Source organism: Strigops habroptila, chromosome 6 (genome assembly GCF_004027225.2).
Source record: "Strigops habroptila isolate Jane chromosome 6, bStrHab1.2.pri, whole genome shotgun sequence".
Classification (NCBI taxonomy): Eukaryota; Metazoa; Chordata; class Aves; order Psittaciformes; family Psittacidae; genus Strigops; species Strigops habroptila.
The window spans coordinates 71,592,270-71,620,095 of record NC_044282.2 but is presented as its reverse complement, the minus strand read 5'-3'; the positions used below and the strand labels follow the sequence as shown (position 1 = coordinate 71,620,095).

At 44.1% G+C, this 27,826-nt stretch overlaps 1 protein-coding gene across 2 annotated transcripts in view; it reads left to right on the top strand.

Moving 5' to 3' along the window:
- The window catches only part of BMP2 (bone morphogenetic protein 2), a 143,677-nt gene that overhangs the window by 64,052 nt on the left and 51,799 nt on the right, over nucleotides 1–27,826 (top strand). For both annotated transcript variants that reach the window (XM_030490565.1, XM_030490564.1), the window contains one exon: nucleotides 23,808–23,960. The gene's annotated coding sequence lies outside the window, so the exon portion shown is untranslated. The remainder of the gene's footprint in view (nucleotides 1–23,807; nucleotides 23,961–27,826) is intronic.

The following is a 27,826-nucleotide window of genomic DNA, read 5'->3' as shown; positions in this document are numbered from 1 at the left end:
TTCCGTTTTACTCGATTTAGAAAATCTTCAGAAGGAATCATGCCACATTATGCTCTGTTCTGGTTCTCTGTTTGGAATGGCTGTACAGATAGCTTTCCTCATTTGGAGGGATCAGGAACAGCAAGGATTTTCCGTGCTATAGCCACATGGAGTGTCAGAGGAGAGTGGGTATCTTCTTCCATAGATCAGCAAGGGGATCTGGACAAGCCTGTGCTTTGCTATTGACTTTACTGGTACCTGCAGTTCAGAGTCCCTCTGTGTGTGTGTGTAGATTTGCATGAGACATGCAAATCTACTGGTCCAGTCTGATAATTTATCTTGTAGAGCTTTCCCAGCTCAATCATCAGAGTGTTGTACTGAAAACCCCACACTTTCCATTGCCATGCCTGGGAACTAAAATCTGTAGGCGTTCAATATCAAAGGTTTTAAGGTACACTTGAATTTCCTACCACACCTACATCGCCTTCATATTCCACTGGCTATAAATTACATCTTCTCCCCAGTCCTGCAAAGATTATCACCTTGCTACTCTTCATTTTGTGCTGCTAACTTCCCCCACATATACCAGTTACTGTTTCTTAAATAGATGGCCTCACTGGTACATGTTGAATTAAACTCCAGGCAATTGTTTTCCCCATTTGCATTTAGTTTTGAATTCTGCTGCTTGTGTTTTAGATGTGGAAGGAAGGCCCATGAGCTGGCCTGAAAGCTTGTCTGCTCTTTCAAATGATACTACTTGGTCTAATAAGGGAAATTCTTTACACCTACAAACCACATCTTGCCAGGCTAGATGAGAGACAAGCTAGTAGACATTTCAGTGGTTGTAGGTGTAGAACATACTGGTCCTGAATCTCATTTTAGTGTGATGCTTCTTGGATAGTAGCTGTGGCTTTGGGAAGGTGTGGGAGGAATTGGGCACAGAAGTGAAAAACTGCCTTTTAGGAGAAGGAAGCAAGCACTTGTCTGGCTGGAGATTTGTGTTTGGGGGCATATGGATACGTGCTGGAAATTTCACCTACTCTTAGCTCTTATTTGAATTGTGCAGGGATATGAAGATTATGGCACTGAGGTAGACATGGGTCCAAGTGCTACTGGCCAAATGGACATATCGTAGTGGACCTTTATCAAACTACTTTTCTGCTTATCACATGATTGTTACTGACTTGTGTAGCATAACACTGAGTAAGGAACAGAGTTGTAACTATAGTGAAGAAAGAAAAGTAAGATTAATAACAAGAAAATGTAAGGTGAAAGACCGGAATATTTCTGTTTGGAAAAGCTGCCATAGTACCCAGCTTTAAACTTCTTTCTTTAAGCTTCTTTAAACCTGGCTTCTATTTGGACTGATCCTCTGTGGTCTCCTCCCTTAAAGATGATAGATATATGACATTTGAAATATAATTCATTTAAGGAGTTTGGCTTAGATGAACACGAGAGGACAAAATCCAGCTCCCATGGAACATCGCAAAGGCATGTAGAAATGTCTTTGTGCATGGTTGGAATACTTTAATATTTTGAACAATCAGTTTCTTCAGGGGAAGAAAGGATCCTTTTCATGCAGAATGGGCACTTTTCAGAAGAATTGTGTTACGAAAAAACCCCATTCTCCATCAAAACATCTGTGATTCATTTCGAGACCACTATTTGTAATGATAGCTAATTTGATTCATATTTTCCTCCTTCTCTTCACAAGCTGTATGTGAAAAGATGGTGATTTTCACATATGGCTTTTCATTTCAGCCATGCTTGTCAAACAGTCTTTGCCTATAGATTATTAACTGCCAGTTTGTTGAAAAGATTCATAGACTCAACATTGAATTGGTGTCGAGTTGCTGTGACATAGTATAGAGGGTGGGATTCTGGTTGATCTACCCTTACTGCTACTGAAGTCAGAAATGATATCTGGGAAGGAAGATGTGGCTACCTTGGAGACAAAGGTATGGTTTCTGTCAGCATATATTAAAAGCTTGGAGCTGTTCAGAGAAGCAGTAAATAGTTGGGCCTGGTTTTCAAAAGAACTCAACACCAAGCTCAATTCAGAAAAGCGGTGATGAATTCTGCCCTTCCCAAAGAGAATACAGGGTGGTAAAGAATGGTTGGCATATTTGAGAGTCTGGGCATTTCATTGATGTATCAGCCAGGGAACTGGGTGCTTTAAGAGTGTGAATGGCAAACTGTTTCCAAATCAGGCTTTTGGTGCTTGTTGCTAGCAGTATTTGCGAGACTAGGGCTTTCAAAAGCATCTCTAGAACTCAAAGGCTCAAATTCAACTGAAAATCGATAGTCTGTGTTCCTAATTCACTGAGGAATATTGTATGTAAATGCAGTTTGGAGATGTAACTATCTGTAAACATCTGGCCCTAAGATACCTCTGAAATTTGTTCCCTAAATGACTTGGGAGACAGCAAATGCCGCTGACTTTTGGTGAGGGAGATGTAGGCACTTAGAAAACAATATACACAGCTGCCAGAGTTCTTAGGTTATCTTGGGCATGCCCAGACCAACACATAGTGAGAGGGGAGGACAGGACTTTCATATCCTGCCTTGCATTGCCCAAACGAGGTAGATGTCTACCTCTGGATGTGATTCTTCCCTCACCTTGCCATTAATCCTCTCCCAGAATTAAGGCTTAAGTCCTGTCTCATATAAAAGCCAAATAAATCAAGACAAACCACAAGAAGAACAGAAGACATCTGATGCATGTTCCTTTCCCTAAATATTCTTCAAGTCAGGAAGAGCATGTCAAGACCCTTCAGTGTGCCTTGCAGCCAGCATCACTGCTCTCTCCTTAAAGTGGGAGAGTCCACGTTTAAATCTTGCTCCAAGTTCAGCTGATGATGGAGTTTGAATGATGTGTTCAAGGGACAGCTTCCTGGTACCATTAAGCCCTGTCATGAGGGGCAACACTAAGAACAGGATGTGATGAGGCTTATGTTGGATGGGGCTTGGAGCAACGTGGTCTGGTGGAAGGTGTCCCTGCCTGTGGCAGGGGGTTGGAACTGGATGAGCTTTAAGGTCCTTTCCAACCCAAACCTTTCTATGATTCTATGTGTGTTCACTGTGTTCCAACCAGACCCAGTGGGGGCTCACCCAGTTTTGGGTTCAGCCTGGGATGTGGGCAGGAGGTGGGCACTGAGCTGCTCGCTGCTGTTGACTTTCCCAATGAAAATGAAGTGTTGGCAAAGTCAGGATCTGGGAATGCCAGTCTGACTGGTAGAATTAGGACTCGCTTCCAAAGGGCTTTTTTGCTCGTAACTTCCACTTGAAAGTGGGACTTTGACTCGTAAGTCAGTAAAGAGCTTTTAAAAACATGAGCTTTCACCCTCTTGAAAATCCCAGCCTTGATCCCTACCACCAGTAATTTGCACTGGTATCATATGAATAAAATTAGCCCAGTATGTTTTCTGGCATTGCTTGCTAACTCTGAAAGTCTGACTATCTAGTCCTTGCTGTGTCTGAATCCTCTTCTCCTTGTCTCCAAACCATCTAGGTTTAATGGGCAAATGGGGTTTAATCCTCTGCAGACCTTTGGAGATATTTTTTTACTATCAGTCCTGAGGCATTTGGCTCACAGCCCAGGGGGAAGAAAGAGGAATAAGGAGAAGAGGGGAAGAATCTGACTGAAGTGGGAAAACCAGGGAGAGTGATGAGCATAGAGAGGCAAAGGGCAGGAAGTCGGCTGCTGTGGAGGTGGAGGAGTAGTGACAATGTATGGACAGGGTGTGAAGGCACAGAGTGAAGGTTGTCTTCCATCCTGGGAGCTGCTGGAGGAGAAGGGAAAGCCAGAGTGCAGCCAGGCACAGGTTCTGGTAAGGTCTGATGTATCACTGCAGAGAAGTTATTGGATAATGTGCTACCATCTCTTCTTGCATTGCTGTGAGGATGGCACAGGTCAGGCTGAAAAAGGAGGTAGGAATTAGTGAGGGGAACGCAGAAAAAGAAAGGAATAGGCCAATGCAGAAGAAGAGGAAGGCTGTGCTGCTCAGGCTGAATGAGGAAAGGGGTAAAATAACAGAGAGGAAAGAGTCACAGCAGCAAGAAGGTCAAGTGGAATATGGCTTCCTTAATTCTCCAACCTTTCTCATGTATAGGAAATACCACAGCATTGCAGAGAGAAGTGATGAAATCACCAGTTGGTGTGGCTGGGCCTTTCCTTGCAATGGGAGCTGTAGGACAGGGACTTGAAAGATCTGTTTTTTTAATATAGCATTTATGTTTTATGGCCTTTTTTAGGGGACAGGGTGGACTTTAAGGGCTGATTGTAGCCTAGAAAGGGAATAGACTGTGGCGTATTTAGGGATGAGAAGAAAAGGTAAAGGCTTCCCTATAGCCACTATGACCTGAAAGTGGGGGAAAGATGAGCCTTGGTGGATGTTTCCATAGCAAAAAAAAATGCAGGTGTGTTCTTAATTTGGATTTGCTAACCTGAGCTAGATAATTCAGATTAAACCAGATAAACCAAAGCAATTGGAGAGCCTTCACTGTTATTTTAACCTGAATTAGCCAGCCCCAATTAAAAGCACATATTTGTAGACCTGCCCTGTGCCAGGCAGCCGTACCCATGTTCCTGCTGGCTCTGTACAGTCACTGTTGGAGGGTTAGGCTTTGGCTGTGCTGGCCCAGGAGCAGAGGGAACTGGAGACATTGCCCAGGATCAGACAGGGAGAGTCTGGCAGAGACAGGGACTGAGCGGAGGCCTCTTGAACTGCAGCCCAGCGCGTGGGACTGGGTAAGCAGAACACTTAATATTGGGTTTCTGTTGAGAATACACACAGTTATGAGCACTAGATTTCTTTCCCAGGAGCATTCCCCAGTACTGATTTAAAATGTACCATTTCCACCAATATTCCTGCCAGAAAATTAATTTGTTAAACTATTCGTTGAAAACAAATAGGGAAAAGGGGCTGGCACACAGCTGGGGCAATGTAATGGTAAGGATTCAAATGAATATTAAATCTCTTTTGCAATAGCACATTCCTGTCTCTAATTATGACTCTGGGTGAGCAAAAGGCTCTGTAAAGTCACTCCTGGAAGGTGTACATACAGCAATCAGTGTGATAACAGGCTTGCAGATCGAAGTGGGTGGATGACTTGAGCAATATAGTAATGACATACGGAGCCTTCCCTATCTTGGAGGCGAATTCCTATCTAGCTCAGATCAATAGTGGGGTGAGCATTATTGCTTGTGGAGAAGCTCTGTAACACGGGCATCTAGAGGCTGTGATATGTCAGGAGATGCTGGCCACAGCCCTGCCAGGTGTAGGAGCAGCCCAAGGCATTAGACTCTATGGGCAATAGCCTCCTGGTGAGATGCTGGTATGGAGGGAAACTCTGGTGACAAGGAGGTGACCACCCATTCAAACTCGAGGCTTCTCTTGGTGGCTTTCATTTAAGGCCAGACACACTTTTAAGTACCTGAAGCAAACACAAGTTTTGGGGCTAAAATAAAGAAGGATTTTGAGATGTAATGGCCTGTGATACACAGGACGTCAGCTGCACCATCTAAGGGGCTGGAGGTTGTGGTGAAACCTGCCTGGTACAGGCTGGCCTGTCTGCACCTATTGCAGTGGAGCTGTGTTGGTCCCCAGTAGCCAGGCTCTGGTGCCATGTCCGCAGCACTCCTGGCCCCTGCATGGTGTATTTGGGGTCATTTTGTCAGGAATACAGCTCCCACTATCTTTCTTCCCCCCTGGGCTCTTGCTTCTTTGCTACTTGTATAAATGGCCTTTTATTTTGTGGTAGGTGGCTTTGGTTTTATCTTCCTCATGCTATTCATTTTGCCCAGAGAGGTGGTAGATGCCTCAATCCCTGGAGACATTCAAGGCCAGGCTGGATGTGGTTCTGGGCAACCTGATCTAGTTTGAAGATGTCCCTGCTCATTGCAGGTAGGTTGGACCAGATGAGCTTTGAAGGTCCCTTCCAATCCAAACCATTCTGTGATTCTAATTTTTCTTCAGTCACTTCCACCTCCCCTCTTGCTGTCCCCACTCCTTTCCTTTCCTTCCTCCACATTTTATGCCAGTAGATGGTGGTATTCAGCAAGCTCTTTGAGTGCCAACGTAGCTCCCTTGGTCACTAGCTGGCAGTCCAGCCCAGCAGTAGGAAGAGCTGTTCATGTGTGCAGGAGTTTGTGGCTGGGGGACCATCACAGTGGTGGCCTGCATGAACAAGAAGCATAAGCTCAGCCCGGTTACTCTTTATTTGCCTTCTTGTTAGGCTTGGGAAGGAGCTGTCACATTGACAAAGAGTCCTAAACATCCCAAGGGAAATCAATTATTGGTTGTGATGTATGGGATTTGGTAGAACTCCGTGTTCTGTGGGGTTACTCAACCAGCTGGCAGAGGCTGATGTTGGTTTTGTAGCCTCCTATCAGACAAAATGAGGGTTGGGAAGTGTTTCTAAGCAAGGTTATCAGTGCTGAAATAGGTCTCGGTCTGGATGCCCAGTGCAGGATAATTGGATTATCAAAACTCAGAGCCCTTTAAACTGTCTTGTGTCGGGCACCAAAGAATTGAAATTCATGGTACTTCAGCGAGTGAGTTCTCTCTCAGGAGCCTCACCCCTGCTTAAGGGCAGGATTTGCAGCAAGAGGGTGGCTGAAGGTTTTCCTCTTATCGTGGATAGCATAACGGGACTACGCACCATGTGTGATGTGACCAGTGAAGAGCCTTAATCTAGTATGACAGCACGCTGCTCTGCAGGTACCAGTGCAGAAAGCATTCTTTCCCACATCTTCATTTCATCTGCTTTATGAACTCATGTGATGTCCATATTCCTCTTTGAAAATTATTTTTATTCCAGGATCCTGGTGCTTGTTTGAGTCAATGGGAAGGCTGCATAGAACTGAAAGAGATTGAATAGAAATTATGTGAAGGATTAAAGCAAAGATTTTCAAATTTGGTGGTGGAAGTAGTGTGCAAAATTCCTTCTGAAGCAGCACATGTACATGTCCCATATGAAGACAGGCTGAGAAAGTTGGGTTATTCAGCCTGGAGAAGAGAAGCTGCGTGGAGACCTCAGAGCAGCTTCCAGTGTCTGAAGGGGGCTACAAGGATGCTGGGGAGGGACTCTTCATCAGGGACTGTAGTGATAGGACAAGGGTTGGTGGGTTTAAACTTAAACAGGGGTGATTTAGGTTCGATATAGGGAAGAAATTCTTCCCTGTGAGGGTGCTGAGGCGCTGGCACAGACTTTTCCCAGAGAAGCTGTGGCTGCCCCATCCCTGGCAGTGTTCAAGGCCAGGTTGGACACAGGGGCTTGGAGCAACCTGCTCTAGTGGAAGGTGTCCCTGCCCGTGGCAGGGGGTTGGGACTGGGTGAGCTGTAGGTACTTTCCAGCCATTCTGTGATTCTTGTGCTACTCTGTGATGCTTCCTGAAAAATCTAACCAGCACTGGCCAAAGGTTTTCTAAAAAATAAAAGCTTGGAGTATGAAACTCCTCTTGCCTTGCTTTTAACACCTCTCTGCAGTTCTCACATGTTCTACTGTGGCTTTGCAGCTCTTTCCGTCCCAAACCCCTTTTGGGCATGGTTGCGTGGGAATAGCATCTATTCCTTCTCCAAGTTTGGAATTTGGACTCCGTTCCTATGGTGAGCTGGACTCCAGCAGCAGATCTGAGATAAATCTGCTTTTTAACATTGAGGTTATCATTAGTCAGTTCAGAGTAGCCAGAAAATAAGAATGAAAGTGTTGGGGTGTGATGCTTTCATAAGCTTCTCGCTGGAAAATTACTGATTCGACTATACGGATAAAACACTGAAGTGCTGGGATATTTCAAGTGTCTATTTTAAGAGCTTTCCTGGGTCTTTGATATTCAAGAGTTGCTCAGTACTTACTCTCTATAACAAGTTGTTTTGAACTATTTTACCTGAGAAACAAATACTTTGCTGATCTGAAGCAAGAGTCACTTGACCTTAGGAACCTTAAACGTAAGCCTTAGAGAGACCCTGTGTCTGGCTGCGAGAATTGCTGTGGGTTTGATGCCCCAACCTGTCACTGAAAACATGCTTATCTCTTTTTAGTAATACACCTCGGCAAGGCATCTTGTCCCAGGAAGCGTCTCTCTCTCTTTTTCAGTTGCAGCACACTATTGTTTCTTGTTCTAGCAAGGAGTGTTTCATAGCCAATGTGTCTCCTTCCCATTCTTTCTACCCTTTGTCATTCCCTGGGGCTTTACCAGCCCAGTTGATAAATGTTCATCAGCATGCTGTAGATTACCTCATGCTAAGATAAGAACTCAATACACAATTACAATTCTATTTCTAAATAACAGTGGGCCAGGCTGTAATGCCTTTACTCTTCCTAAATAGCACCCACAGTTTACTACTGGAGTGGCTTGAAATCAAAATGCCATTCTGTGTGGGTAAGAATATTCAAACTGAGCCCCAGAGTCAAGTCCAATGGATTTTAATTCAGGATTTCTTTTTCAGTACTTCCCTTCTTTAATTTTCATCTCATTTTCGTGGATCTATTCCAAAGATTGCTGTCCCACATCTGAAGTTCTTTGAATATCTGTAAAAAGCATGTTCTCCAAGTTCCCAAAATGAGTGATACCCCTGTCTCCTAAATGTTAGCAATGTTACTAATGCTGCTTTGTCTCCACATGTATTAGCAATAGGACTGCTTCATTTTTCCATGTGGAAAAATACAATTCAAAAATCCCTTCCTCTGCTAATTTTGATGTATGTATGTTTTATCCATTTTATTTGTGAGGGTTGCAATAAGAAACACAAGCGAGAACTGATTTAAAGGGGAACGTCAACATCTGAAATAATGTTTCTTTTTTAATCAAAGATACTTTCTGATCCTCAATCAAAGTGTTTAGTTTGGGATTTTCATTGAAAGTGAGTTTTCAAGGAAAACTCCAAAATCTTGTCAACAGTTGAATTGTGTTAGTTGAAGAAGCCAACATCCTTCAACACAAGAATCCTGCCCAGTTCTAATCAGCAATGCCGGAAAAAACTATTGGATCCTGCAGAAGTCCCCTTCAATCATTAAAAAGCCATAATGAGCTCTGGACTTGCTGCTGTGTATGTGACTGTGGCCAACATTGCTGCTGCTCTCTCAAATGATCCTGCTGAGAACACCCCTTCCTCAATGTGGGGTCGCAATTGCCAGTGGTTCATTCTAGCACTGATGGAGCAGAGCCAGTGTTTGTAACAGTAATGTCTGCAGACATGAGGTTGATTTCCAGAAAAAAACCATCTCAGGATAACTGAGAAACATTTCACAAACCCCAAATCTAGTTCTCCTTTAGGGGAGAGAGCTGCAAGATGAGTAGAGCCCATTTCTAACCTATTTGCCCACTGAAGGGCTGCTCTCCACCCTGTGTGAAGCAGCAGACCCCGCTGTGGAAGCACATGTGCTAGATACTGGTCCTTTCCCTTGTTCCCTGCCCTGGGTTCAGAGGGATTGCTCCTGAGCAAGGGCTTGTCCATGTGAATAGTATGTCACAGACAGGTTTCTAATGAGTGTTAATTTTAGGGTTCCTGGCTAATTGCCAGGTAGACACGATTGACTTTATACTAAGTACAGCTCACTTCAGCCACTAGAACTGTCAACTAGCGTTGCTAACTCAAAGCATTAAAAAGTCATGAGCCAAGCCTCTCAAATCATACCACTGGTTCAAACTGATGAGATTTTGTATAATGCCTTCTAGGGTTTCGTTTGACTGGTGATTATTCAGGTTCATGTTTCTGTGTTTCATTTTCTGCAGCTGTGGGAATTAAACTATCTTGGTTTTTATAATAGCTTCTCCAGTCATCACTCTGTGGATTGTCACTTCCATGTCTGCATTCATAAGGTCTTCATAAAAGTCTTAAAAGTGGCAGAGAGGCTTCTGCCTTCTGGCCTCTCAAATTTTACTCCCGAACTTGAGCGTAACTTGCCCTGAAAACTTTAAAGACAAACATCTGGAAGATACTTGGTTTAGACATTTCCAAGTTACGGGCCTGGCAATTCCTTGTCATGCTAAATTGGTTCACGTGGCATGAGATAGAGATTACAATCTAGGAAATCATATAATCTAGTGAAGATTATATGGCCCAGTGTGAGTATGATCCGTGTTGAGTGTGCTAATAAAGCCTGCCATGGTTGCTTAAAATGTGTGTCAGATACCAGCATGTCATGCTCCCAGTGAAAGCAATGATGTGCTGGGCACATCTGGCATCTTTGTTAGATAACTTGCTGCATATCTACAAATACGTAATATGTTTTAGATGAGCATCTTTGGGCAATCCGTGTTACAAAGATAGAATCATAGAATCATAGAACGGTTTGGGATGGAAGGGACCTTAAATATCTAGTTCCAAACCAAAATATTGGCTGGTTTACAGTATCCTCTCTCAGAGCCTGTTTCTGTAAAGCTTTTTGATGCTTTCTTAGTCAGACCAAATTCGACAGAAGCTTTGCCTGAGAATGGAGTGTGGAAGGGATCTCTTGAGGGGTTTGGAGGTTTTCCTATGGGTAAACACATCTGTGTGAGTGCACCCTGTAGTGAACACTTTGTGAATTGCACACATCTTTCAGTTCAAGAGACTCACTGTTTCCAGGAGGATGTCTGAGTAGGCCTGCTCTTGTGTAATATTCCAAGTTCATAGAATTCAGATTTTGGTGAGCATTGGGTGAGGAATAGCAAGTGGTGACACCTGTAGGAGAACATCCTGTGATATAATAGGCACTGTGATGTCCCATCTAAAAGGGATTCTTTGCTTTCTTCACAGGTCTTCCTTTTCTCAGCTTTTATCCACTTTGATACTCAGGAAGGTGTTCTGCCTGAAGGCAGTTTTAATAGTAGAGAGGTACTAATGCAGAGCAGAATGGAAGGCCACAGCATTATTGTCTCTTTCTGTTGCTGACTGTTTAAATAAAAGGGATTTTCTTTCCAGGAAGTATCATTATTTCATAGTTATGAGAAGCTGAATAGTGTCAGAATGAGTCTTCGTTGTGCATCTCTGCACAAGGTGAGGAGCCTACATAAATCAAACGAAGCTGCAAGCTCTCTTTCTAGTCTGAAGAAGGCAAAGAAGAAAGTACTGAATTCCTACTGCCTGTGACTTACTGGTAAAATGCCAGTTTTTGAGGAGTCCCAGACGTGCTCTGGGAACCTCTCTGCTTACCAAAGGTGTACAGGTGGTTTCTCTTGTATTCCAGGACTCCCCAGGTGTGAGCACGGTATAAAACAGGCACTGATGCTGACGAGATATTCACGCCAGCTCCTGTCCTTTCATCTGGAGCTGGTAAGGAATCTCCTTTGAAAAGTTTTTTTTACTAGAAGAAAGAAAGTCTCTCCCAAGGATCAGTGCCACCACAGGGAAAGGAAATGGCTCATGAAACAAGACATCTCACATCTCCATCTCTTTCATCCCCTACCAGAAGCTCTATTGTACTTCAGCACCCAAAGTATCCTTGAATGCAGCATGTACTATCTTGTATTAGGCTTCTCTAGATACTGTAACATGCAAGAAGAGCTTCAAGGCTTTAGACTGAAGTCAAGATAGGGGCTAGGTGGTGGATTTCATACCCTGAACCCACTGCACTTATGGGTAGAAGTCTGTTTTGCTGGCGGGACTGAGAACAGCAGCAGATGGACATTTTGGGGTCAAAGCTTTCTACAGGGAAATAAAGTAGGAATGCCTTTTCTCAAGACAACTCTGCGAAAACTCTGAAATCCCATCAAAATACATTGCTTTTCTGAAGACAAAACGTCAGATTGTTTCCTAGGTCTGTCTTCTATGGGTTTTCTTTCTCCTTTTGTCAGAAGAAGTATCAGCAGGATAATACTGCATTTAGAAACACAGGAAATGTTTTTGTTTCTTTAAACCTTTTGGTAGAAAATATTTCTCACTTTCCCTCTAGTTGTGATCAGAATCTCCTCTGCACTGCTCACGTGTTACCTGTATCTAATCTGAATGGGCAGAAGGAGACACTCGAGGCTGTCACATTGGCAGATGTAGTTGAGAAGGAATCTCTGCAACAAACTCAGTGCAAGTGTTGGGGGAAGGGAGTAAAACTTCATTTTAAGCTGTTTGGGAGAGGCACTGTCATTATGTTCTGTATGCATTAAATGCAAACACAGAACAGGTTGGTCTGTGGCTGGTGCTTTTAAGGTGTGACAGCAGTACAAATGAAATAATAATATCAAGTAATCTCAGCTGGTCATTAACCCGGCAGTAAATGCCTGTTTCATTTGCCAGGTAGGAGCACTCAGGGACCTCAGCTAAAATTGGCACCTTATTGTGCTAAGCACACACAGACACCTAATTAAAGACAGTCCCTCTCAATGAAGTGTGTTTTTTGGTATAGATGAGGCAAGACAGATAAAGGATGGGAGTACGAAAGCACAATTATCCCCTTTCGGAGGTGAGGAGTTCTGATCACACAGGGACTCTGCTGTGGGGTTTCTGTGCTACCCTGGAGTTAGTAGGTTAGTAGGGTCTTCCACCCTAGCCCCGTGCTTCAGCCACCAGACCATCCTTCCTCTGCAGGAGGATGCATCCAGCTTCTTGTCGCTTAAATAGAAACCTCAATTTACATTTTTCTTTCTTCCTCTTTAAGAAAAAACCCAGCTCCCTGACCATTTTTGGTTTCTCTCATCCTTTCAGAGCGTTAGTCATCATTTCAAATACACACAATGATTAAAATGAGTCTGATCATGTTCAAGTACAGTGTTTCAGGGAGGCTACTTGGTATGACTTGCATGAGGACACGAAATGCCAGAAGGACCAGTGCAATCAACAGCAACCTTGTGTGCCAGAGAGTGGGTGGGGTCATGTGCCGTATACAAGGGATTCATAAATGTTTACTATAATTTGCTGCCTGATTATGTTTGACCTCTGTGGGTTGGCACATGGGCTGATTTATTGCCTCCGTGCTATCCTAATTACGAAGGACACAGCTGAGAGCTTTTTGAAATGAAAAGTGACTTCTTTTCCTCAATTACTGAAGCGCAGAGGCTCAAGCGCATACCCGGTTGTGTTTTTCTAGCAAGAGAATGGATGGTTCGTATAGCCAGTTACACTTGTTTGTGGTTCTCCCAGCTGCTGGACTCTGGGTATGTACAGATGTAGGTACTCCACGGTGCCTCAGATGAGTATGTTTACCAAGACTTAGCAATCTTTTCTTTCTCTCACTGCTGGTCCTGCTTACAAAACTTGGCTCTTCCTGGTCTCAGCTGGAACTGGAAGGCAAAAGGAGGAAAGCCTCTGAAAGGTTGCTCCGAGTGTTTTTCTAGCCCAGCTGGATGCAGGTATTATTGGAGACTTCATAAGAAGGATTTTTCCAGCAAAATTTTCACCCTGGCTTTGTGGACTAAGGGATACAAACAAGTTTTGAATGAGGATCCAAACTTAGGTTTCCTTAGCCAAGCTCAGACACTGAAGCTTTTGATGCAGCCCTGCTAGCGCGTACATTGTTGGACCACATTGAATGTGTGACACTAAGCAGTTGTGTAGCAGGAATTCACAAGTGCTTGGACTTAGTTTTTCCTAGTTCTCATTTTGAAAATGTGTCTGAACATTCAGGTCAGGCATCAGGAAGATGGTTTTCTGTCAGCTACAGCCCTACCTTGACTTTTGCGAATGTAGACAATGATTATGAGAAGCAGTTTCCAAGTTGTGGGACTTGAGACTTCCTCAAAGGCTCTGTCTTTCAGAGGACTTTTCAGTGCAGCTCCTAAAAACTGTGAAGAGTCCAAATTCCTCTTACCTTTCTCTTACTTATTCTTGCACTTCTGTGTACAGGTAAGGTGCTTAACCATATCTATGGATCTAAATTTGCAGATGCTCTAGCTGTGCTGGGGCATAGTTCCAGAATTAGGTACTTACAGGCTTTATTCTAATTTCACATTAGTTATGCTCACACGTAACTCAGCTGCAGCTGGTGGCATTTTTCCTCATGTCAGATAGCAGTGCAGTGATTTTCAGCATCTGGTTTCTGGGCCCCAAGCATCCTCCGCAGGATCCGAGACAAATAAAACACCCCATAAAGCAAATCTAAAGAGGTTTGCATCTCTTCTCTAGGTGTAAACAAGCAGTAAACTCTGAACTTAAGAAAGGTGGTGATGAGAAAGGTGGTAATTCAGATTCTGTATACCTCCATGATAGCTCATCTCATGCTCATTCCAGGATTTTAAATACACAATACAAATAGCAACTTCATACAAAAGTGTGTTTTCTCTCCTTTTAACAGATCACTTGTTGAGAAAGCAGCTAAAACCAATTCCAGCTATCCCATTCCTAAGTCTATCTTCTCTTTCAGAGCATGGTGAGGAAAGGGGATGACTGAAACATCACAGTGTTTGTGAGCTGCTAACAAAACTATGGCTGCTCTGGAGCATACCAGGCAGGCTGCAGGTCAGGAGGACCCTCAGCACAGCCTTCCAGCCCCTTCACTTCTCACACTGAATACTTCTGGCAGCACAGCAGGGAGAGAGGAACGGTCCCCTGGTCACCAACTGCTCGCCTACCTTGGAACTGAGGGTGTGATTGCAGTGCAGATAATCAAATAACAACTAGCTTTAATCTTCCCAGGGTTTAGGGCAGGCTGGACAAGCCTGCCCAGGATGCGATGTGCATATTCAAGAGCTGGTGCCTGAACATTGTGTCTCCACTGCTTAAGGTATCCAAAGTAGCTAGATTGAAACTGGTCACTGTGTTGCTCTCCTGCTTTTGACTGCAAGGTGGACAAAGGTGGCGTAAGTTCACTTGAGCAATAGGTGTTCTCCATCCCGAATTGCTATGGGGGTGCTCCCAGTTGTGCACAAACCTCAGGTGCCATTGCTGTCACTGCTGGGCAGACAGCCTGACAACCCAGCACTAGTTCCTGCAGGACTTGTGTTCTGAATGTGCAGGATGTCTCTCTGTACAGGTAGAGATGGATCTGACAGTGGCATGACTTCTTCATGGCCACAAGGCCAAAATGATCTGGAAATTCAGACCAAATTGCTAATCCAGACCCATAATAACAACAAGTCATTTTCCCTAGATGATTCATTAATAGCTGGGATCTGGTTATAGCTCTGTGTTACAAAAGGGTATGAAATACAGAGGACTTGACCACGCAGAAGAGAAAAACAGGGGAAGGGTGAAAAGCATCTGAAACTCGAGACAACAAAGGAAAGAAATCTGAAGTGCTAAGATGTAAATATGGATGATGTGTACGCAGATACGCCTGGAATAGGGAACTGTGTCTGTGATTGCACAGTACCAGAGGGAGAAGATAATCATAAAGAACATGAAGCTTTCAAACAAGCCCCTGTAACAAGTCAGAACTAACCCTTGGAGTGAGATTGGAGGGAAATCAGCATTGTAGAAACCTAGAGAGCCAGTTAGTGAAGGGTTGTGTAATTAAACCTCGACTCCAGTGGCATCAGAGTCCTGCATGAAATCATGACTCTACTGAAATCAGTGGCAAAAATCCCAGTGATGTCAGTGGAGCAGCTCCTGGCATTCACCCACAGCAATCTCTGCTGGTTCAGCTCGTGAGCTGCGGGGCTGTACGTGGTTCTGTAGTCTATATGAAGAGCAAAGGCTCTTCTTGAGAACCTTCTCTTTCAGAAACCAGGCTTTTTGATTAGGTGTGTTTCTTCTGAAGAGTGTTCACTTTCTTTGGGAAGTGTCACTGTCACATTAAAAATTACAGCTCCTGAAAAGCAGTGCGTTTTCAGCTGACCATCCTGGAAAATGTCATTGATCTCAAGAACCTGACCCATGGAGTCAAAGGGAAGCACAATTTCATTTCCGACGGGACACCAAACACACCATCTTAAATCACTATACTAAGGGGTCGGCTGGAACGCTGCAGTGATGTTTTACCTCCATGTCACATTTTTCAGCACAAAACCCCGTTCTGCGCTGTTTTGTGAGCAATGCAGAAGCTGAACTCGGAGACCAGCTTGGACAAAACCCTGTTTGTCCAGCTGCTGCACAGGAAAAATCAGCTGCTTCCCAGGATAAGCCAGCATCTTGCTGCCTCTCAGAAGGTGCATTGTCACCTCTCCAAGGGTAACAGCACCCCAGGCTGAGTCCCTGATGCAGGAATCAGACCCGGGACAGGCTGTTGTAGTCAGTAGAGGGGGACAGAGAGCCGCACTGGGCTTGTAGCTTTGTTAGCAGATGTGGAAGAAATGGCATTTTGTTCTGTGTTTGTACAGTGAGTGATGTGCTGGAGCGTCGGTCTGTGAGCAGAGACCCTGCAAGCGTTGGTAATACAGATGGAGAATAATAGTTTAACAAAGGAGCATTGTCAAATAAATCCAACTTAAAATAAAGGCTGGTTTTGCAAAGCAAATCCAAAGCCACAAGAGGCAAAGACTTCTCATTTTATCTGCTGCTAAAAGGAAGATGCTTAAGGGCCTGTCTCTAAAGGGAAAAATATGTGCTCATTTAATTGCATCTTTTCTGGCAAAGGGAGAGTACATTATTATTATTATTTATTATTGTTAGACATATTAGAAAGAGCTGTGTGCTCTAATATCCTTCATTGCAACCACATTGATTAGCACTAACTGAGAACGTAGTATAATATTAACATGAGGCACATAGGACTCGTTTGGCCTGTCCTGTTTGTTGCTTAATTAGGCATGTATAAAGTAAGAGGCACAGCACCTGTAGAGGTTCCCAGCACCTCCTGTGAAGCTGGGGCAGGAGCTGCAGTGGATGAGAGCAGTAACCAAATCCTGCAAGCATGTTTACATTTTGAACTTACCAAATCTTCCCAAGTGGAATGCAGGGTCCGGTTTCAGCCAAGGAACTGTTAGCAGTGAGTGAGAGTTAATGGATCAATCTGCTGTCTCTTGTCAGTGCTTTTACTGTTGACTTCTGGAATGTGTTTGATGAAAAGAAAGCAACTTCTTGAGACAGAAGATACAGATGTAGCATGTTAAGGTTGGGACCTACATGAACAATAAAGCAATGTTATCAGTGCTTCGCTTCCCCAGTGCTGCTTGCCAAAACTGACAAAGGAATAGCAGCAAAGCAGTTCTTTTTTTAACTTACCCATAACTGCACATTAACCATTTGCTCTGATTCTTTGGGGAGACACAGTTGTAGTGGTGTTAGAAGTGAAAGATGCCAGATATGTAAATGGGAACATGCTGTACAGCACCCTGCTGCCTTTCTGTGGCCGGTGGAAGCTGCTTTCCAAAAAGCTGAATTAAAATGGAATTTGCAGGATCATTCACCAGAAGCAAGCCTGCTGGCTCTGTGTGCTTTACATGCTGCCTACCAGCGCAATGCCATGTGAATTTCATGGGATGCACTCATTCTCCCTGCATCCCAACTAGGTACCCAGATTGCAGCGTCATTTTGAGGCACATGGGCTGTACCCACCCAGCAGAACACAGTGCTGTATGGAGATACCCAGGCTAGCTCTGAGGGAATAGCTGGTAATGCTGTGGTGAGAGCTCTCCACAACCAGATTATATTCCACTCTTGGCTGAATAGTAGACCAGCACCAGGATATTGCTCTTCCACTGAAGCCAGATTGTTAAGAGTTAGCTCCGATGTGCCCACTCGGTACTATGGATACCCTTGTGCTGTTTAGACATAACCATAGAGGCTAAAACCCAACTCCATCGAGGTATTTAGGCTTTTAACTCTCACTGAAATGAACAGGAGTTAAAAGCCTAAATACCTTTGGGGATTTGGGCCTAAGTGGCTTACAGAAAGCCTGTGGCACAGCAGACACTCAGATATTTTGACTCGGAGGCTAGTGCCTCCGATATGAAATCATTCTTCCTCCCTACATCTGGTAGCAGTTTGCATTCACATTTCCCAGCTCGGGCCATCAAAAATATGCCCATGCTTAGGACAGGAGGTGAAGAATAATTTAGGTAATTGAAACTACAGCAGGAATGTGGTTCTGTCAGAGGGCTGTTGCCTGACCTGGAATTTAACCAGACAAGTAGGGATTGGGGAAACTGCGCGCCAGCTCTCGCCTTTCAGGTGCACTGAAGGCAGTGAGTTTCTCTGCTACAAGGGGCATAAATAGTTGAGCTTATGTATCTGTTAAAAAGGAACCCATATTGCTGAGAATGAAAGCAGGAGACTTGCCAAACACTTGCCTTGTTATCCGCATGACTGTTTATCAGTTATAACCAGAGCTGAGCCAATAATTCTTAATGGGTAATTCATCTGATGAATATCTCCCCCTTACACTGTGTTTGAATGGTGTATGAACCAGCCATTACTTACAAATATTTATTTACTAGTCACAATTATTTGTGTAATACTGTGAATAATTCATGGTTTGTGGAATGTTTTCAGGCAGTGGCCAATGCCCAGGCTATTTTCATTGGGCAGAGGAGTAAATGTCGCCTTTTTCTGATTACGCCAGTGTTAACTGAGGATAACTTGAAGCCAAAAGGCTGGATCCTCCACTGATGTCATTTGGCTTAGCTCCATTTTTTTTTGCAGTTGATTTCAAATGGCCAGTGTTAATTCACACCAACTTACTAGATGGTCCTGAAAAGATGAATTGTATGAAGGAAGAATGACTCTCACACCATATTGTTCCAGGACTGCCTAAATGTAATTCATTTACAGCCACCTCTCTTCATTAAAATTATCATATGTATAAATTCACAATTTACCTTTAAAAATAGCATTCAATATTAATATCTCAGTTGCTTATCAGTAAGTAGCTTTGCAGTAAATTATGCTTGTGTGATTGTGCACACAAAGTGACAAGTTTTGCAGGCAGTCCAAGTTCAGTTGTAGTTTCAGGGCAAGGGGGAATCTGCTTTGAGGACAAATGTGTGGCTTGTGTTGAGGTTAACCTGAAAAACTTCCTTGTTCAGTGTGCAGGACTTTTCAGTTCCAGTATTACTTTTACCATTACAAAATCTTCCCTTATATAAGTCTCACTGACGTCAGTGGAGCTTTGCCACTTGTATTTGCCTTATCAGATTTCCAATCCTTAAAGCTATTTTAGAAGACGTTTTTAACTGCACTCTCTGTGGTACCCGGCTAATGATGGGAAAAGTAGAGCAGGGGATTGTGTTGGATTGTGTCTCTGCAATTCTTGCATCCATGGTCTCCAAGGGTTCTAAGTCAGAAGGATTTTGCTGGAATGCCTTGTCTGATTCCTGTATCTGTCCCTCCCAGTTCCCTTCATTATAATAGCAAATTGTACATAGTGATACCACCGAGAGAACCAGGGAGGGGTTAAAGGCTTGGTCCCTAGAAGTAGATTTCTAGGTCGTTTCCATTTCCAGATTTCCAGAGCAGCACATGAGTCTTGCATTCAACATCACTGCAAACTTCTCACCTGAATCCCTACATATCTGTGTTCCTCTCGGTATTTCTTGTTCTTCTCCCAAGGAACAGGTGATAGGACAAGAGGAAACGGCCTCAAACTGCACCAGGGAAGGTTTAGACTGGGTGTTAGGAACAATTCCTTCCCCAAAAAAGGGTGCTCAGGCTTTGGAACAGGCTGCCCAGGGCAGTGCTGGAGTCAGCATCCCTGGAAGTGTTCACAAACCGTGTAGATGAGGCCCTTGGTGACATGGGTTAGTGGTGGCCTTGGCAGTGCTGGGGTAAAGGTTGGGCTTAATGATCTTAAATGTCTTTTCCAACCTGGTTGATTCTATGATTCTATGATTCTGTACAGCAGAAGTTTGAATACTGCCACTCAGATTGCCACCATAATGTGGCTGTGGTGTTGGCCTTGGGGTCTTTGCGTTGCTAGCAAACTGCTTCATTGGGAGAAGTCTTGCATTTTTCTTTCTTCTCTTTCATCCTTGCTTTTTGGTACTTCTGCTCCACTAATGATACAGCTCCTAGAAGTACAAATCATTAAGAAAATAACCACATTTCAGAAAGATCTGTTGCTTTTTTCTTCGGCTGAAGTAGCACAACCAATTTGAATGTTAAAGAATCTCCTCAGACTAAATGTCCAGGTGCGTGTCATTGCTCACTACACATAATTTACTAATGAGTGGATCCAGACAAACAAACTGAGGATCCAGCATGCCCTCTGGCTGCCTATAAAAACGAGGAAAGAATGAAGTGGTGTGAATCAGGGCCTTTCTGTAGCAGCGAGGCATGAAACAACTGGAACACAACAGCTTCTGCTGTCAGGTACCAGATATTACCTCAACAGTTCTGTAACCAACCATGGGGGCAGATGGGTTTCACAAACCTTATTAGATTAGCACAGCAATATTTTTCATGCCTCAGGTTTCACATTTCTGGATGTCAAAGAAAGTTTCCGTTATGAAATTCATATATATTTGGGTTTTGAGTGCACAAAGGTAAGCGTGATCCTCAGAAAGGTGCAGCCACTGACCTTTCTTTAATTACAAGCAAATGCAGGGGGTTGATGGATATTGCCATACTGTTGGTCTCTTCTGTTGAGTGAACATTACTGAGCAGCCTCCTGAAAAACAGTGGTGTCTTTGTACTGCAGGCTGCGGCTCGGTAGGAACACACCTGATTACACCAAGCTCTTTTTAAGCAGGGCCCTGCACAGTGTCAAAGGAAAATGTTTTATTGCATGTGTAGGGAAGAGCAGATGCATAGAAGAAAGGTCAAAGAAGAAGAGAAGCAATTGACCTGCTAAAACAGAGCATCTTTGGGGATTTCTTAGCAGAAAACGTCTTCGTCTTCCAGTTGCTGTGATGGTGCAAGCTTCAGTCAGGAAGAACTGCTGTGGCCCAAAATATAAGATACCTTTTTGTATAGAGTCCCTGCAGCCAGTTCAAAGGCTGTAGTTCTTCTTCAGCCATGTACTGTCGTTACAACCGTTTCCTGGACTGTGATTCAGGGCTCAGCCCTGCAAACACTCGGTTTCCCATTTGTATTTGTATGTGTGTGACTCTCTCTTCCTGAAACACAGTCCTCAGAGACACAGGCTTCTAAAATTGTCCTTATTGACAGAGGGAGTGCTGGAGATGAAGAGCACACACGCACCGCACAGGGGAGCTGGCTGCCTGTGCGTTGGGACAGCCACACAGAGCAGTGCTGTCAGGGGACACGTGTGTCATCCAGTGCAGGTCTGCGTCAGGGCTGTGTTATGCTGGGCTGCTTTAGCAGGACAAAATAGCCTGGGCATAGCATCACGCTGACTTGGTTATACTGTTGTGGTTCTTGCTCTGTAGCTATCTCAGATGTTTGCTCAGGAATCTCTGAAGCATTGGGTGGTCTGCAGTGCATATGTATCCCTGGACACTTGTCCATGCCCAGCAGTAGGCCTGGACGCTTGTCCATGCCCTCTAAAGGTGGGACTGGTATTATCGTTTTATTTGAGATCAACCATGTGCTTCTGAAATGAGTCTCCCAGTGATCCCCAGTTAACTGTGCATTTATGTGGCAGAGCAGTCATGAAGGACATGAATGAGATTCCTCTGGGATGGCACTAAGCTGGTGGATGTGCTTCAGGACCGCATCTGGAGTGGGACAGCTCAAGCTGGTTGCTACTGCTGATAGACTGCAGCTAGTCTAAAGTGAAGCATGTACAGAATGGAGAGGCACAGTGGGGATGTCAGGTCCTTGGCACCAATTGTTTCTCCTTATGTATTGACTCCTCTTATTTTGCACTACTTTCTGTTATAGATGGGGTCAGAGATGCCTGAAGTCCTATCTCAGTACATTGACCCTTCATCCCCTCCCTGGGCCAGGCCATTGAGGCCGTTTTCAATATGTAGGGAAGACTTTGGGAAATCAGGTTAAGTTTGATAAGTCTCCATATGTGTACAATGATTTCTGTATGTGAATACCTTGCTGAACAGGGACTGGTGGGTCAGACCAGGCAGCACAAAGCCCAGACCTCTTGTACAGCTGCAAAGCTATGAGGTGTTTAAGGGGCAAAGGGTGAACTTCTTTTTTTCTCCTCTTGTTGTATGGTATCTGATCACATCTCATGATAGTCCCCTTCCCCTTACTTGCACTCATATAATTACCAAATATTGCTCTTTCGTGCTGCCTCTGGAGACTGATACTGTTGAAGCATGTAGTTTAACTCTCCTATTGACCCTCTGGGGGAAAGATAGGAAGAAACACTGAAATTAAACGTAGGTGGGGTAGCAATGATAATTATGTTGGATCATAACTTCCACTGATCTAATTAATGCCACCTAAGTTGTGGCTTGTGCAACTGCCTTGATTTATTGGTTATATCCACAGTTCACAGAATGACGTTTCTGAAGGCCTGTGGCTCTGATACATGGAGCGATAGAAGTTGTATTTCATGAACATCATGTTGTATAGTTACAGGATGTGTAACAGTTTGAAAGCTGCCTGCTCTGTGATGCTCTTTAGAGGCACTGTAAGTTGGTGAGGATTAAATAATGTAGGCTGTACAGCCTAATTAATTTGTTTCCAGCCAAAATCCCTTCATGCTGCTCTTAAAATGATGTTTTCCTGTTGAATCTCGTATAACGAGCTCTAGGTGTTCCCAGCATTAAATGACAGTAAAAGATGACTCTCACCTAAGTTCCAGTTTATGTATTTGTTTTATTACTCAGGATATGTCTGGATTTTACAGCTGAGTATGTTAGGAATTTAGTTACAAGTTGAAACCGCTTTATAATGCGTGGCTATAAAGATCAAAGGTTGCAAAACCAACATTGGAGAGCCAGGTCCTGCTCTTCCAAGGCTCATCAATCACGACTTAGTTCTGGCCCATCTCACATAATTTTCCACCATGTGCTGTCATTTGGACAAATGTTTACCCATAGCAGCAGACCAGAGACTCCCACAACTCTTGTGCTAAGTGTTGCCATTGGTTCCTTGACAGCACTTCCCTGTTTCTATTTACCTGCTATCTCTTTTTCCTCCTCAGTTTTTTCTTCTTTATCTCCCAGTTGATAATTTGAGGTATGTGGCTTCTGCTAGTGGCACGCTGGGAGTTCTCCTTTGTTCCAGGTGGACAAAAATCAAGATCAGTATAAGATTAAGATAAAGATCTTCCTGTTTTCCCCATTGGAACTTGCTGAAGTTCTTCCAGCCCATGAAGCAGAAATAAGGCAGGAGAAACCAAAATAAAGGCTTTATCCAGTGAGTCTGACCATACATTCCTATCAGGTCACTGGAGGAAGAGTTGAGGTGAACCAGACTCTTTCTTCACTGCTGCCATCAGTGTGCTCAATGGCACTGGGCAAGTCACTTTAGTTTTGGTTGCCCATCTTTGTTTCTCCTTCAGTTATGAGCCCCTCAAGTAAGGGGAAGTCTTTTGCAGAATGGGGCACCCATGAGCCACAATATTAGGAGTCCTCTTGATGCCTCTGTAGTAGAGAAAATGATGCAGTTCATCATCTCAGCTTTGCCTGGGAAAACTGGAACTCCTGTTATGAGTTTCCTTATGAAAGATTCCTTGGTGGGAGATAGAACAACAACTGTGGGCACTGGGGCCACTGTCAGTTCTGGGTTTTGGTTTTCTTAGGTGTTTCTAAATGACTTTTTAATTCATTTAATTCAGAAAATAAAGGGAATTTAAAAGTAAAGAAACTTTCTGAGTGGAGAAATTCACACTTTTCTCCAGAAATATCTAAATTAAATATTTAAATAAAAAGGAGCATCTGTATAATAGACCTCACATCCAAATGTAGCAACCATCAACTTTAGGTTTAGTTTTGCCTGCTTTGGTGACAGAGATTGAGAAAGTCAGCAGCACAAAATGCATTCCAGTATTTTTGAGACCCGAAAGTTTTCCCTCCTTCTGTTCCTGAATGAACTGTTTGTGGAACTCCAAGGAGTAGATTGAGTTTCTAGCCAGTTGTCATGTCAGGGACAGGGTTAGAAATGAGAATTAATCTGAACGGCTGCTCAAATAACTCATTTGTTTCCTTTCTGAAATGTCTGTTTCTGTAGATCCAGCTTCCCGTTTCTCCCCCCATTCCTTGTCAGGATTGCTGGAGAAGAATAATGATTAATGGAATTCGCTTGGTAGTGTGGCTGTCACTGTTGTGGCTGGAGGGTCAGATGCATCTTTAACAACGAAAATCCAGATATCAGGAATCATTGGTGAGTCCAGTTTTTCACTGTCTTGTTTTTGGATATGTGAAAGTAGCTCAAAGCATTGAGCTTTAGTATTTTAAAGTGCCTGAGAAAGGCGTTGCAGGCAGGACTGTTTCCTGTTCTACTTTGTGCCTTTGAGGGTGCAAGAAAGTTGCATCAAAAGGGAAAGCAGCAAAAAACGGAACAGGGAAGCAGGGTTGCATTCTCTTTCTGAAGAAGCATTTTAATGCAAATGCATGTAACAGTTACCATAAAGCTCATGTTATGTTGCCTTTGACTTTTGTAACTGTCGGGGTGTGACAGGATTTCAACTTTTCATGGCATGCCAAAAATATTTCTTAACATCAAGTTACTTTGCCTAGCTAATGTAATTATGTCCATTACTCACAGGGGTTCCATTTTGTCCTGTACTTTGTCTTATTAATGTATTTATACAGTGTTGATACCAGTATTCAGATGTCCAACCCTGAAGAGTCTGCTGGAGGTTTCATGGAGGAGGAGGAGGACAGGCATCTGGCTCGTTTGAGGGCCGGGTATGACATCCCTGTGGGGTGGGGTAGAGCTGGAGATAGAGGTAGGATTTGTGCTGGTGGCTGATGCAGAGCTGAGGTGGAAGCTGGGAGAAACCCCAATGGACACGAGTTCTGTCCCCAGCTGGAGGGAGCCCTGTGAATTGACACTGGATGGGGCTGACTTGAGTGGGGAGCATGTTCGTGCTGGTCCTGAAGCCAGGGGGAATGAGCCTGGGCCCCAGTGGCCACTCAGAGATGCAGAAACAGCAAGATGATGCTTTCATAGGTCAGCTCCTTCCTACTTCAGAAATCAAGCTGAATAAATGTATGGATCTGTAACATGTTGCTGAGTCTTGGGTGACATGGCCTAGTGTGAGGTGTCCCTGCCCATAGCAGGGGGTTGGAACCAGATGATCTTAAGGTCCTTTCCAACCCAAACCATTCTATGATTCTATAATTCCTTCCCCAGCTGTCTTAATTCAACAGATCTGATCCAGCGTAGGTACACTGATTGTCCTCAGGCATAAGGTCTGGAATTGGTGCTGGGATAAGCTCATGTTTGGCAGTGTTAGGCTCCTCTGCCTGGATTTCTGGTGGGATTTGATTTAGAATTTGGTTGTTTGGCTGATTTCATTGGAGGTTAGGTTGTATAGCATAGGATGTTTAAAGACACTCAGCTAAACATCCTTTAACTTGCCGAAGGGCCAAGTTAATTCTCCCCACTGGTCCCCCAACTTCTAAGGAAGCTATATTTCTGTTCTTCCAAGGCAGAGCCCAGATGTCCAGGATGCACATCCCCTGTGAGCACAGGACAATGTGGGTGCACCTCTCCCTGCCTTCCTGGGCCGGGGTAGGGGCAAGATGCAGAGACCTAGAGCCTCAAGTTGATTTAATCTGTACCTGCCTCTGTAACTACGTCTGGCTTCCTCTGACCCAAATTACCTAACTCAGCTGGTATTTCCTTCCTCATATTCCTTCCCTTACATCTACGCATCTCACCTGCTATAGTTTAACTGGCTGCAGTGGGGGAGTTGGGGGAAAGTGTGTGCTAACGTTGTGCCCACCTCTGCCCTTCTCCCCGCTTGGCTTAGAGAGACACACTGTGTAAATGGAATTTTTAACATCAAAAGTTTCAATTACAGCAGGAAATGTCAGGCCGACAGAGTGCGACTGTTCCAGGTTTCCCATAAGGAATACTCCCACCCCTACTATTTACCCATATGGAAAAAACAACCTCGGGTGGTATTTTTTTAAGTTCTCAGGTAAACGGAGCTGAATGGTATCATCACATACACGGCAGGCTTGCTGCAGGAGATGAAAAAGTGTAAATCATAGCACAGGGTCCAGAGCCTTTACAGTGCCTTTTTCATGAAAGAAAATCCCGGGATACAGGCTAAGTGGGATGGGGGCTGTTTGAGAGGCAGCTTAACCTCCAGCAAGTTAGCTAGAGGGGAAAAGAGGAATGGAACAGGATGGAAACATTGATCTCAGAGCAGGAGATCGTGTGGAAAGCAGCATACAGAGTGGCACGTACACATAGTGCAGTGATCAGTGCAATGACCGGCAGAGCTGTGCACCTTCAGAAAGAACCTGGCTCTGTCTTTTTGGTACTGTCTCTGAGGTAGCCGAGACAGGAATAAGGCCCCCCCATCATCTTCTCTTCTCGAGGCTGAACCAATCTAATGCTTTCAGCCTCTTCTTGGTCATCATGAGCTCCAGCTCATGTTAAAATCATAGAATCATAGATTGGTTTGGGTTGGAAAGGACCTTAAGATCACCTAGTTCCAACCCCCTGCCATGGGCAGGGATGCTTCACACCAGAGGTTGTTCTTGGTTGATTCAAGATCTTGGTTGCTCTCTCTTTGATTCATCCAGAAAATGTATCCCAACATATCTTACAGGCAGCATCAAGCTCAGCTTTTATTGGAAGAAGTGTAAGAGTTTTATCGTGGCCTCAGACACCTCCAGTGGTCTTGGGTCTCGCTTCCTCGTACAGAGCCACTGCTGAGGTGGATGATACAGCCACTTAATTTATTGCCACTCCTGCAGGGACTCCATCATTTGCCTCCAGCAGGAACAGGTCATGCTTTTAATGACAGTGTTCAACCTGCGGGATTGTCTTGGACATACTGGTTCCTGAAATCGCAACTGGGGCTTCCAAAGAAGCCTGGAGAACTTCAGTGGTCAAATTAAATCAGTAAATGTGGTAAGGAATTTGGAACTTAAGTCGTCTGGATCTTCAGGATAATTCAGTGTATCCCAAAATCAGGCTCAGTCAGCATATTGCCCGGCAGAAGAGTTGCTGTTGAGTTTTCAGTTCTCCAGCCTGCTCAGCAAACTGCTTCCTAATGGGAAGTGTCTGCCTCCATGTGTGCTGTAGGTATAGATTGGCACTTATTTACTGGAGGGAAGTTTTGTGTGAAACCTCACTGCGTTTCTCTGCAGAACAGCACAAGATCGTAGCACAGTACAGTGTTTTGCAGACGTGGTGGTACAGTGCTTCTGGTTAGGGCAAGTGGGGACACACAAATTTAATTTAATAGAAAATAGTGCGGTTTCAGAGTGTGTTTTTATGCCACAGGAAGATGAAACCGAAGCCTCTGAAATGTTGCATGAAATGAAAATGAAAGGGAAAGAGAAACTTACTTACAAAATAGCTATTAGCTCTCTGGTTAAAGAATTCACCTGGGCAGAGGGAGCTGTGCATTGGACTTGCCCTCCTCTATCAAACAGAGCAGGGATTTTTACCTACATCCCATGCGCGAGAGCCTGGATGATAGTGAAGAGAGCCCTGTGCTCAGCGGGACTCAGGGAGGTTTGGGATTGGTTGTATTCATAGTGTTAGCTGGGGAGATGGAAAGGCAACAGAGCTACGTGTCAGCAAGCAGATCCAGCCATGGGTGCATTCATGGGCAATGTCCTCAGCAACTCAGCTCTGGCTCACATGGCACTGGAAGGACCCTCTAATAAACAGAGGAGCAGGATGAAGAATGTCAGATAGGGTGGGAGAAGGCATCCTCTGAAATCTTTATCTCCAAATATAAGCTTAATGGATGTTCAAGAGATTTTATTTTCTTTTTTTGGGAAGCTTATTAGCTATGGAGAATAATATAGCACTATTCCCCATGATGCAAATCTGTATAGATTTAAATTGATAGGAGAGATTTGCAACTTGTGTAAACAACGCTGTGAAGTCAGTGGGGTCACACAAGTTGTATCAGCTGAGGATAGAACCCATCATTCTTCCATGTAAGAAAAGGCAAGGAAACGGGGCTATGTGAAGGAGAAAATGAACTAAAAACCACAGCACAGGGCTTACAGGGTTTATAGACTGTTGGCCATCACTTTTCTCAGCCTCTG